The sequence below is a fragment of the Solenopsis invicta genome, chromosome 4 (genome assembly GCF_016802725.1).
Source record: "Solenopsis invicta isolate M01_SB chromosome 4, UNIL_Sinv_3.0, whole genome shotgun sequence".
In the NCBI taxonomy this organism is placed as follows: Eukaryota; Metazoa; Arthropoda; class Insecta; order Hymenoptera; family Formicidae; genus Solenopsis; species Solenopsis invicta.
In genome coordinates this window covers 22,838,398-22,852,525 of record NC_052667.1, presented here as the reverse complement: position 1 = coordinate 22,852,525, position 14,128 = coordinate 22,838,398, and positions in this window count along the sequence as shown.

The following is a 14,128-nucleotide window of genomic DNA, read 5'->3' as shown; positions in this document are numbered from 1 at the left end:
TTATTAATGCAAACGGGACTTGAGAAATTCCTCTCGTGAAACAAAGCCGTCGTCTTCGACGTCGCCCGGAGCTACTTGGACTCCAATAAACACCAGAGAGACAGCGAAGGAGGAGAGACAAATGAAGAGAATTACGTCGAGAGGAGAAAATAGAACGGCGGGAGGGTGCGCACCGCTCCTCGGGCATTAGCACGTCGTTAACGCGTACACGGACATTTCCAATTTTCATTTATGACCCTCGTGCGCGCCTCTGCGAAAAGTTGAACGGGAAAAGTTTCGCCGTCCTCTCTGTCTCTTTCTCTTTTCCGAAAGAGAGACGAATATGAAATGCGAGCGGCAGGAAAAGAACAGTACGTTTTTACAGGTGCATCGATGGCGCGCGATGAGCGAGCGTAAACGAGATCGAAGCTTTAGCATGGGGGTCACATTACGTAAACTGCAAGCGGTTGCATCGTCGAAGGTCGGAACGAACTTAGCCGGAATTTTGACCTCGAAAATAACGCGCCCCGTCCACGAATATTATATATTCGAAGCCAAGAGAGTTTTGGATTTCTGCTGCGAAGGCAGATATAAAATAAATCGAGAAAGAGCGAGGAGGAATCGAAGAATTGCAAATTAATTAAATATTACACCGTGAATTGTATTATTCAATAAATTCGCTGTCTGTTACATAATTTCATTTGACGATTGAAAAATGGAACGATATGACGATTTGAACTGCTTCATTGATACAGTGGAATCTGTTTGAACGTGTAATCAATGAGGCAATTTTAATGAAAATTGTTCTTATGAGATAAATATTTTAGAGTATTTTTTTAATTGTGCTTGAAGAAATAATGTTACACAAGTAAAAGGAAAGGTTCAATAGAAATTTAAATACAATTGTGCAGATATAAAATGCATCTGAACGTGTAATCACTTGGGCGATAGTGAAAATCATTCTCTTTTATCAAATAAATACTTTAGATCATATTTTACAAATCTTTATTTCTTGAAATTCAGCTCGCTGAAATGCCATTTTTCGAGTGCATGAAAAAAGTTTAATAGAAATCCAAATGCAGCTGCACGCGCAATTATTTCAAAGTTGCATCGAACTTGTAATATCGTTGATTAATAAACTTCATTTTTCGCAGAACAAAAACTTTATCGAGTTAATGCAGTTTTTAAATACCAAAAAAAAGAGAAATAAAAGATACGAGAAATACAATAATAAAACAGTTCGGAATAGCCTGTATGTTACCGCGTATTATTTCGTTTACCTATAATACTGTTACACGTTCGATCTATCTGCTGAACAAACGTTTCTGTGTTATTGTAATTCCATATTCGATATAATGCTGAATAATAATACTTCCTGTGCATTGTTAAATTTATCTATATCTCTCCGCGAATCGATTGTGCGCGCCATTTAATGACGCGTTGTCCGCTAATGCGAGCGGCAACGTCCCCGCGTCCGGAAAATACAGCCTTTTGACTCGTGCATAACGTACGTGCAGCTAAGCGTTACTTAACATGCGTCGAATCTGGAGCACCGTTTAATTCGTCAGGATATGAAGATTCCGCGGAAATTTCTAGATATTTCGAGGATTTCGAGGAAAGAGAGAGAGAGAGAGAGAGAGAGCAAGAGAGAGAGAAAGAGAGACATCGTTTGCAAGGGTGGACTTACACACGCAAGTTCGCAAAGTTACCCGTCATCCCAGAGCAAGAATGTTTGCCCCGCTGTGCCTTGGGCCAGCCCATTAAGTACTCGCCTCATCGCCGCAAGCCGCAAGCCGCAGGCTAACTGAAAATTACCGTGCCACTGAAACCCTTAAAACCGTCCGAGGATTTACGTTGGCGCGCACGTCGCCGAGATGTGTATACGTCGCTCCACCGTCGCTGCACCGGTCCCCCTTCTCGTATGTACGAGTAATTACGTGGCAAAATTAAAACGAGGACGTTACGACAACGCGTGCAACCTGACGGCAAAGGGGAGGGGATCAGAGGAGGAAGGAGGTAGTTGACCATCATCGCGTAACAATTTTCTCCTCGTTTTATTTATGCGCTTTCCACTCGCGCACCTTTTTGTTCCCTTCTTCGCCACTAATTAAGTGTTTTGTTGTGCGCGCGCTCTTTTTCAGCGAAGCGCACGAATTGCGACAGAAAGGCACGCGAGCGCGAAAGATGACGGGACAGGCTAAACGTGCAAAGTGCTCCAAATATTTACGGTGTCCCGCAGCTGAAAAACATATTTAGCATCCTTTTTGCTTCGTTTTATTCTTGAACCGTGTGTAAATATTCATCGAAGAAAATTTTAATAAAAGAAGGCAAGAGTAGAGAAGAGAAAAAGATGCTGCTGTACGAGCGCACTTTTTCGGTGCGCGCATGTCGTTCGTACCTTTTTCTTGCATTCAGGTCGCTTCTAAGTAATTAAGGATCAATATATGTTAAATGTAGTTCCCCATAAATCACTTGACACATTAATCATTCAAGAAGCGGCTCCCCGGGCAAAATTCGCGCGCACGAGTCTGGTCTGGAGAAATAACAAAGTCAGGATAGCGACCTGGGAGAGACAAGATAAAAAAAAGGGAGGGGGGAGAGAGCGCACGTTGCGTTCTTCGCAAGTGTACCGGCCGTAATGTCGAAAGTCGGAGAAGCCATAAAAATTATACAGCAATTTCAGAGTAAAGTGAGTAATAACGCGCTTTTGGCACGGGGGTTTCTTACTTTATAACTCTTGTTACAAAGTAATGTTCCAATCTACAACTCAAACTGCCGCGGCCGATAGTCGTCGGATATTGCTTTTCCACTCTTAATATCACATTCCTTTATTCATCTAGATAATATTTATTTATTAATTAATTAAGGAAAATTCGCAATTGTGTTACGAAAAAGTTGCCAAAGTCCAGTCTCATTACACAAATTTTCGTAAATATTCAATAAGAATAAAAAATCTTTACGTGAAGTTTGCTACATGAATAACATAAAAATTACTTATGTATTCTTCTTGACATGCCTCGCAAAAATATTTTCTTATTTCCGTGTATAATCAGCAGAGCTGCTCTTTTAATTTACTCTGTACCGAAAAGCTGCTGGTTTACGGCTTTGCCTCCAATATGCCTGCAAAAGAAAATGATCTGGCAAAAGTAACGAAGTACGTTTTTACAATCTCGTTCTTCCGAAGCTGTCCTGTATCGCTTAAGAGCACGGAGTTATTATATCGTACTTGTAATACAAAACGTGGCGTATTCGCGTGAAAGAGTTCAATAAAGAATCAAAGAAGAATCCAACTCTTCGCCCGCCATAATGTACACGCGTACAATGAACCAGTACAATACGAGTCGTGTACAAAGGAACAGAAATCGATTTCCCAGTTAAAGAGCCGAATTTCACGCAGAAAGCGGGGCAAACTATTCGGCGAGCTGCCTGATTGGCTAACAAACTAAATACCGCGTGCAACATTTTGGAACCTGCGAGCCGGTCAAGTGTGGCCCCGGGGCAACCGTGAGTCGTGGAACTCATTGGCGAAGCAACTTCTCTTAAATAAGCATTCCCCTTTGAAGGAAATCGCGCATCTGAGGGCTACGTTTCTCGCGAATTTTGGGCGATTCGACACATACGCGCGTACAAGCATGACTAACTCTATCCCGCGGCTTCGCTTGTTGGCCTCTTAATTACAAAGGGGATTATTGTCAACCAAAGGCTATTGTCTCGAGCATAGAAAACGATCGACATCAGCGGTTTGCTATGACCTAAGTTTCAACATACCTCAAATATTCTATTAGAGGAATTAAGCCATTGGGTACTTTAACATTCTCCAAAATTTTCTCCCAAGTCTTGAACTTGACTTTAAGTCAAGCTTTCTCTTATAAATTAATTAGGAAATAACGTTAAACAATTCTTACCTTTTTATAATAATTTAGCAAAAAAAATTGTTTAATATGAAGATGCAAGATGAGTTTTCTAACTGAAAACACACGGCAATTGAGAGATTAAATCTTGAAATTGAACACAAATGTTTCATTCATTTTAACGTTAAAATATATGAATTGTAGATAATAGTTTATAAAATATAAAGGATATGATAATATCTATTTAAATATTTAAACAGGGCGAGTATGTTTTTATAAAATAACATCTATGAACAAACTAATGTTTAGAAAAATTTGCAATTTTACTCCAAATAGTTTTTAAAAATTTTAAAAATTGAAACACTACTATATTATTTTCAAGAATAGTAACGAGTTAAAAAGTTTAAAGTTAAATAATAAAGTTAATAACTTTTAACTTAAGTTGACTTTGAATAATTTAATTTTTAATTTCAAGTAATTATTTTTAAAATGTGTACATAAATTTTAACTTATTAAAGTTTATCTATGTAAAAAAATTATAAAGAAAAAATACATTCCCAAAAACAATATTTCTTTGTTTTCATATAAATTTATGTATCTTTTAACGTAATTAAATTAATTTTATAAGCCATTAGCTTTAATTTAATTTCATTAAAAAAATATTAAACTTAACTTACACAATCCTGATTACTTCAATTGAAATTGTTTGAAATGGCCTTTACTTTACGCAGTTCGTACAATTGTCGGTATGTAATGCTGAATTGTATTCTCTCACTTTTATGTGAATGCGAGAAACTCGCGTTTACATTCAATCTTCGGTATAATGTTAAACTATGTTCGACATTAACCGCAAATGCAAGCAGCGAACTGTACGTAACTATCTCGTTTTGGCGGACTGTCAAAATTTTCGATTCAACCAAGATCTCTACCTAAATCCGCACTCACGGGTAATCTGAGGGTCGCCGTGTTTCGGCCATAATCTTGCGAACTTGGCTGTTTAGTTTATGGATAACTTAGTTCAAAGTACGCGAGGAACTTAGTCAAAATATCTTACAAGTACGATGCAACCGACGAAACATTTCAATTTTGCCATAATACGGACATTAATATCGAATCTAATAACATTGCGGTGACGAACGGATAGGATTGAAGGATGAATCGAACGTTAAACTGATTTGTCCATTTTCAAAACATTACATTTACATGTTGAAAAATTGAAATTGAACTCGGACGACGACCTTTGCGTGTGCTGTTACATTTTGCACTGCAAAATTACGTACTATATTGCACTAAATATTTTACTTTTAATTATCACACGCACATAATCACATTTTTAATTTTCAAAGCTCATTGACTCATAGAAGAGAAGACGGCACTACGGTCCTTGCAAAGGTAATGATAATTTGTAATATTTCTGTTATTAAGTGATGAATTTAAGTGATTATGGAATTATTCGCTTTGTGAGAGTATTAAATGTGGAAAGTTGCAAAATATCAACGAATGATAAAACCATGCTTCTGCTAAAGAAACATCGATTTCAATTTGATTACCATTTGATCAAAGAATTCAGCCAGGGTAGTTCGTTAGATCCAGAGCAATCCAGCTTTACGTAAAAAAGTATTTCACGGAAAAACAATTTCACTGCGGCATCTAAAAATTTAGCTAAATACAGATTAGTCGAAATAATTGCGAGAAAAAAAGATTTGTCAAAACAACTGAGAACTTTACTGATTCAGCGGATCCGTAGCCGTAAAATACGAACAGTTTTCTATAAAGTGGTAAAGTTTTACAACATAATAAAATTAGCGATTATAACTAATCATAATTTGTTAAAATGTCACAGCAAACTTGTTAAATCGCACAGCGAGACAGCTTTCCGCAAAAATCAATCGAATATATGGATTAAAACTAACAAAGATGGCGTATACTTTTGCTGCTATAACGAAGAAAACTTCTTACGTTAGCAACTTTCGTTGTAACAAAGAACCAATTGCTCTAACAATTAATCCATTGTTTTCATACATAATTTCTCCACTAAACCATCAAATCTCCTTAGTTATAAGAACTCGCGCAGCAAGACACAGCTTTGCTGAACCACTCATTCTACCTTTTCCCGTGATTATATAGAATGCCCGAGTCACGATAATGTTTGACCGCAAGCAGTTTAAACATTCCAGCAACCAAGTTAAACTATCCGATACAATTTTTTAAACGGTTCAACATAATTATCTTCAGATCCGCACTTCGGCAAAATTGTTCTTTCCGTGCTCGCACAATGGCGCGTAACACGCTCTTTCTCATCCACTCTTGAAAATCACCCCCCGTCGCTCGGGCGCGTGAGTAATCGGACGTAGTAACGAAGTCGTTACTCCCGAAACGCCCGGCCGACCCGTGATCGTTCGGCTGATTCATTCGCCGCGAGGGCACCCGCTAATTTCGCACCGCGCTGGCACGACGATTACACCCCTCTAAAGAGCGATGTTAACTCGAGAGAAAGGAGAGTATAAAAATTTTGCCGCGGAACTCTATGCCTCGGAGATAAGCCGGCGCGATAGTTGTTGCGCCAACGTGCACGTGTGTAAACTCGCGTTTACGCGCGTGTACGCGCTCGCGGCTTGTACCCGCGGCACGCTGTGCGCGTGTGTGCATGTACGGCCGGTGCGCACACACTCACACCCCCGGGCGAAGTTAAGGGTAAACTCGGTACGTTCACGGCATATCGGTTAATGGCGCAGCCGGAGGGTGATGTAAACGCTTGTCTCCAGCTCGGGCAAGCCGAGCGACCTCCTTCTTTCGCGGAACACGACCGCGACGCACGCTAAGATTTCCGATATTCCGAAACTGGCGCCCGATGTAACGTGTATACACCAGCGGCCAGTTCAGATATATATATGTGTACGTTTCGTACTTGGGCCGTGTGCTTCGCGCCGTGTGCTTCGTTCACGTGCTGTCTTATCGGCGCGCGGCTAGGCCAATAATGGCCCTGCGCGAAATTGAAAACGCGCCCTCCCTCCTCCCTCTGGCCCCTCCGACGGACGGGGATGCAGAAAAATACGTCACGCGCCGCGATAAACGATTCCGCACTCTGGAAACGTTTGCGCGCCGCGCGTTTCTCCGCGGGCTTTCGTGACATCGCCGCGCCGATTCCCCGAGATGAAACCAGGCGTTTTTGTGTAAATCGTATTCGCGTGTGCTTTCGAACTATCAGCGCTTGAAAGGAAAAAAAAGAAAAAAAAACGAAAATGGAACCATGGATTAACCGCATCACCTATTGATAAAGATCGAATATTTGATCGGATAACTATTAATAATTCCTCTTCAACAATGCACTTCTTTCCGAGTTGCGTGATATTTCTTCACAATTCGAGGGAATTGTTGAAAGCGCAACAACACGGAACGGCCTGTGGGAATTATAAAAAGATATACTACAGCGATATCGGACTAAATCGGATTGAGAGATGAATCGAACGCGCGGGTTGAAAATTCGGGTCCGGCGGAAATATATCTATGTTTAGAACACAAGGGCGAGAGAAAGAGGAAGATAGTTGATGAGAGAAGTTTTAATTGACTTGGACGTTTTAACAATAATAGGGGAGAAAGTGGTATTTTATAACCGCCTCCATTTATATTCTACAATAAATTAATTAATAATCAATATTTTAAATTGAAAGCTTGACAATTACATTTGTCAGTGTGTTGTCCGATCAATTCTAGACTCGAAGTTATGAAACATTTATTACTTAGGACGTTGTATTTATGAAAATATAACAATACTGCGTAATGGTAAAAAAAAATAAAGAGGGATGTTAAAGTTCCATTAACTCCTCAAATATTATAAATTTGATTAAGTAAATTTCGAAAATTAATATTAATTTATTGTAAAACGAACTTTTGTTATCCATTTACTTCAAAAGCTATAGATTTGTTAAAAATTATTTGTTCTTTAAAATATTATATTACCTGTTCATTTTTTATGTGTTTACTTACTTAAACAGATTTGTAATTACAATATAACAAATATTTGATAAAGAGTTGTGAAAAATATCGCTAAGATCACCAGAAGTAAATTTCTACTCAATTGACAAATTTACAAATATATAAAAGACGTATAATCATTTATCACAATTTTTAATTGTGCAGATTAAAACAAATCTTTACGTGGACATGTTCATTTTCTTCTTACACTGCAATTTAAAATCGAGTAAAAACTGAAATAATATTTTATACTTTTGATGAGAAAAGTGTGCTAAATTGGCTTCTCATATGACGTGGTTCAGGTGATTCGATCAAATCTGCGACTGAAAGCAGATGTCGGACGCGATCTTAATTATCTGAGATTAGTTGAAGTAAGTTGAGCGCTACGCTTCTGGGTATCGTATATCGTATTGTGTACGATCCGATGGAACTGATCAGAGTCGTTGCCTATGCAGCCTAAGAGCCCTGATTATCTTCAAACGTGAAATCGAGTTACGTCGCTACATTGCGATGGTAATGCTATCAGGAGCAGTGTCTTCCATAGTGGTTTAGAACATCTAACATCTAACACCTCGCCGAGATCTAATTCCTTTACGTAAGGAGACTACAGGGGAAAGTTCTGCATGTCTATTGCCTATCGACGAGAAAATGATTTCTCGATGTCATTTGAAATATCCAGTGTGCACAATATTCCTTATAATAACAAACCAATTGGATATAATTTAAATTTTTTTTCAGAAATTCCCGCACGCTTTGTTTAAAGCCGATGAAAAAAACGGAAATATTTCGAAAACTTTTAGAATATATGCACATATTGAATGACATATACGTAAAATAAATAACGTGAAATGAAAGATATACAGGAGAAGGACAAAATAATGTAAATCTGGGAAGTAAATTATTTGTTTTATCGATTAGCGATCGGCGCACGTCATTTAGTTTTAATCCAGATTTTATTCTCGTTTGGAATAAGGTCAGACAGCGCTTAAATAGTCACTAGTGCAACGTTATTCTATTCTTCTAGCAGAATACCTTTCAAAAGATTTATTTTTCACTCTGCCTTTCAAAACTGCTCACAATGACTCGATAATATGATGTTTGAGTCAGGCCATTATGTTGGCCGGAAAAAATATTGAACTTTTGAAAAACAAACGGCAATTTTGGAAAGTTTGATAGAAATAAATTTCTGCCACAATTACTCACATAACACAGACCGGCAAAATTTTAATTTTTTTTACGCTCTAAAAAACTCAGAAATCGTTTCGTGCGTAATTTTGTGCACTGAATTCGAATCTGTCCGCAGAATTAGCCTGTCACGTCAGATTACCGAAATAAATTGGTTTAAATAGCCCAAAAATAGCAATTTTGACCGCGTTCATCGATTTATTGCTAACAATGAAACTTTTGTCTGCCAATTTCGCGTACGGTATCTTAAAATACTCGTTTTTATCTTTAAAATCAAGTTTGGTTTGTACCTGTACGAATTTTTTTTCGTAGCGATATCGAAGTTTAAAGTTAGAGAATCTATGACACATTAATTGCGAAAAAAATCATACAGATGCAAAGTTGATTTTAAAGATAAAAACTGATACCGTGTACAAAATTAGCGCACAAAATTACGTAAGAAAGGACTTGTGTAATTAATTGAAATGTATTTTGATAAGGGTTGGTACACTTCATTGATGATTATTCAAGCACTGCCCTTATTTCAAACAAGGATAAAATCTGTATTAAAGACAAATGGTAGATTAATCTAATAATAAAAAAAATAGTATTTTTTCCAAATATTCATATTATTTATATTACTTTCTCCGTTCACTGTCGACGTTTGAGAGAGATATTGAAGCTCGACGTTATCGTAACATACCACATAACGATTCTCGAGTAAGAGACCGAAACCGTTCTGCCATTTCAAGTTAACGGCAGCTCGCGAGATCGAGATTTCAGGGATCTGCGGGAGGTAAGAAAGATTAAGAAAGATGAACAACTGAAGTTCCGAAGAGAGAGAGAGAGGAGAACGCGTGATCCGTTTCTCGCGGCGCAAAGTCGGTCCTGTGATCGAAGAGGAGGATCACGACAGCGGAGAAATGCAGTCGAGAGCAAAATCTTCGGGATCGACCGTCATCATTCATCCCGAAGGGGGGGGGATATGCAACGGGAACGCATCTACATCGCCACGCGATGCGGCGGGGCGCTATCTTAACGGCGCGGCGCGACCGCCAACCTAGTTTGCGTCCCCGCTATCGCCGCGCCAAATGACCTGGCACTGAAAGATCACGCGAAATCGCATCGCGCGACGGCAGACGGACGGATTCGTCGATCGGCGTGTCTTTCGGGTAAACGATCGACTCTCGCGTCGCGCCCGCGCCCTCGCCCGCTCCGCTCTGCTCCCGCGCGCGCCGCGCCGCGCTGCGCCGCGCCGCGCCGCGCCGCATCGAGCCGTTATCGGAGCGTTCACGTGCGAGGCGTAGCTGATGAATGGTCCCGCTCGCCAAGGTATGGGCCCGTCACGCGAGACGTTATTTATAACCCGCCGAGGTGGGGCGGAAGGCCTGTACGTCATCAAGCGGGACATTTCTTGTTTTTTACCCCCTCTCTTTTTTTCCTCTTCTTTTTCATTCATTTTTGCCCGCCCCCGCGGTCACGCTTTCGCGCGATCAGCGGCCCCGAGCGGACGCGAGCATGCGACCGCGTATCTATCGCATCGCGACATCGTCTTCGCGACAGCGCGGAGATTGAATCCGCGGGACGAGCGCACAGGTATCCGACGCGACGGAACGGTAGAAAGAGATTAATGCTTCCGCCGTCCTTTCTCGATGACCGGCGCAAACAAGCCGGTCCCTCCCTCCCCCCATCCTCTCCGCAGCCAAATGAAAGTATGCTTCACGTGTCAGGCGTTTAATTATTTACCGATAATGACGACGAGTTACAGGCGAGGCGGCCGTCGATTTGCTCGCCAAATCGCCCGCAATATAAACGTAGCTCCGATTACTCGTGCGCTTTTTCTTTTTTCTTTCTTTTTTCTTTCATTAACGCTCGCCGAGTTAAATATCACCGCTCTGTAACTGGCTTTAGAGAAGAAATTTGGGGAATAATCGTTAACGTCGTTTCCTTGACGTTCTCTTATTAAGAGCTCAGCACTAGTCTGCGCCTGTAATACATTTTTGAGGTGACGGGAGATAAATCGCGCTCGTTAAAGCGTGCGTGTTTCGTGTGGATTAAGAAAAATGTTTATATAACGCGGGAAGAGAATAATGAGACTGAATTAAATTAAAAATACCCGGCATGAAAATGCAGCTCTCGGTGGCCAGGAAGAAGGTATTTAAATTTATTACGAATAAAATGGTCATACCTATAAAATCATCGATCAAAATCACGATTTTGTTTTTGTACAAATACATTTTACAAATGATTTTAACATATTGACAGAAATCTCGGACGATAAAGAAGTTACGTGAGATGCCGAAAAAGTGTGGATCGCTTTCTTTCTTTTTATTTAATAAAATGACGCTCGTCCAAAAATAATCTAATTTTTTTAATTTGCAAAATTAAAATTTTTTAAAAAGTTAGGATTTAAAAAAATTTTTGTTTCCGCCGTATCTATATATATAATATTCGGAGAATATGTGAGAAATTAAATTTTATATCTCTCCCTCTCTCTATTAAAGCAAAAAATGTTATTCTATGTATTCAGTTTTTTATATTGTTCCAGCTCCATTGTCTTCTTGCCATTATATATGCTATTTCATTAGAATACAGTTTTTTTTAACAATGTTTAATTTCAACGGCCCAACTTCATGAAACGGAATTTCGCGTCGAAACGAATTTAAATGCATCAAAAATATTATCGCATCTGCAGAAGAGATTCCATCTCAGCGCTGCGTGACGGTGCAGTTAAATAACGCACATTTTTGCCTATCAACGTATTTATCATGGATCCCGGGCGCATTTGTCTTACGGAATTAATAATGCACCGTGTCTCCGGCACGACAGACGGAGCGTCACTTGTGCTTTATCCAGCCAAGTAATGGTACGTATTTCACGTGAACACATGGCGTACTTTCGTGCGGATTCACATCAGTGCTCCAACCACTGACATACTGCAATATCGCATGATCGTTTAGGCCTTGCGCGGAGGGTCCGGGGCATCCATGATCGCGTCGACATGCAAAATGGAGACGTGAGTTAATATTCCAAGCCTCCGTGCTGACCTTATCATGGACGCCCGAATATTTACTAGGGCCCCAGAAATATTGGCGATCTATACGCATTGATTATGCATTGTGTAGCATCCCAAATGCGATTTACCACAACCGGCGGGAGACCGAGCCGTAAAGAGGACAACGAACGAAGAGAGATTCGGAATGTAGAAGTGAATTCTTCAGTTTTACGCCTTTACTCATTATTAAAAAGCAAATGCTGTCAAACGGACGCATAATTAATTGTAATTTAGTTGTATCCAATATAATTTTACACTTTCATCTGGACAGAATTTCTAAGCGAAGCAATTATAGAATTTAAATTATAATCAGAAAATGACGAGAATTTATTCCAATATTTATATTAAAATACACGTCAATAAGTAGAAAATGGCGGGAGAAAGAGAAAGAGGGCGTTTTATTAAGCGCCCTGGAATAAATCCCCTCAAGCGCAAAAATTTAGCAGAATATTACGTGATAATCTAGCTCGTGCACATACTGCATCAATGCAACACAAATGTACTTTTCATAACATCATACAGTATTATGATGTTACGTAATATTATATAATAAAACATTACACAATATATGATAGATAGATAGATAGAGAGAGAAGGAAAGAGAACGAGAGAGGGGGGGGGAGAGGGAGAAAAAGTATGTCAGTAAGTCTCCTTTGATAACTATTTTACATGCTGATCATTATTCCAATAAAAAACATCAGAGACGATGCTAAAGCATTAAAATTATAACTCGAAACATGTGCACGAATAACAACATTGAGTGACATTAAAGTTGCATGTTTGTATCTTAAAAACGTGCGACGGAAAAAAATATGTTCGCGATTGGGAACGTTAATGGTTGTTACACACGGGATTTAGGATGACAGAATTTCCATCCGCGCTGAAACGGAAGTAAAAGTTTCACCGCGCGTTTCCACCACGTGAAAAAGCGCTATCGGGGGAAATGGTGGCCGGCCGCGCGCGTTCGGCTGATTACTACTGGCAGCTTAAAAGCGATGATACATGCAAACGTAAATCAAACGGTGAAGTATTTTCAATGCAGGGTTCCCCAATTCGGTCGCGTTAAGTCGCGTCGAATAACGGTAGGAAAATCTCTCACGATATTTACTTCCATTTTGTCGCGACGCGGTAAACCAGTTAAAAGTTTTGAATCGCGGCAAATTTACGCGCAAATCGGGGTGCACGTTCCACATAAACAAACGTTGAATTTGCACTTTAGCGTTTAGAGAGTAAATCTGTATTTTTATCCGACGGGCGGAGTGAAACGTGAAATTCGCCCGCTAATATGTTGTTTTCCCAATTGTTGTAGAGATTTCTGTTTTATTGTGTTTTTCATTCAAACGGAAATAAAAGATACAATAAAACTAGGTCTCCCCCTTTCTCCCGGGATGAATATTTAATTCTATCTTTTTTAAAATTACGTGTATAAAAGCATTTTTTAATATTACGAGATTTTAAGTTCTTGACATTATTGTTGACAATTATATTTTTTTAGAAAATTTAATGATGAATCACAAAATTCTTGTCGTTAATTCGATTTCCCGCATTCCATAAATACTTCATTACAAAATAAATTTGTTAGATACGATAAATATTTCCAATTCTTTCAACGGAGATATTTTGATTAAAATGATATTGCGTGTAGGTTAATAAATTATAAAACAAATGTTACTATATATAGGTAATATATAAATTATATATAATATAATATACATATTATAATTTAACACATTCGTATCCATTATCTTACGATAAGAATTCATGCCGGCATTTTCCAACATTGCTTCACCGCATAAAAATAACGCCCGTCACGACCGCGGATCGATATAGCCAGCGAAATAAAAATACGAGCAATTTTCAAAATTACCAATAACACTTTCGTGCAAAAAGTTCATGCACCGTTGACATACTTTGAAAACGCGACTGACGTCTCCGGCTGTATCAATTGAATCGCTGATAGTATGATGAGTTCCATCAATGCATGCAGTATTATACACTTTTCGTGGAACAAGAATTCCATCCGTGACATTTCATTGTCTGCAGTCTGTGGATTTGCACGTGGCACGAGTTACATAAAAACGATCGAGTCACCTGTATTATCGCG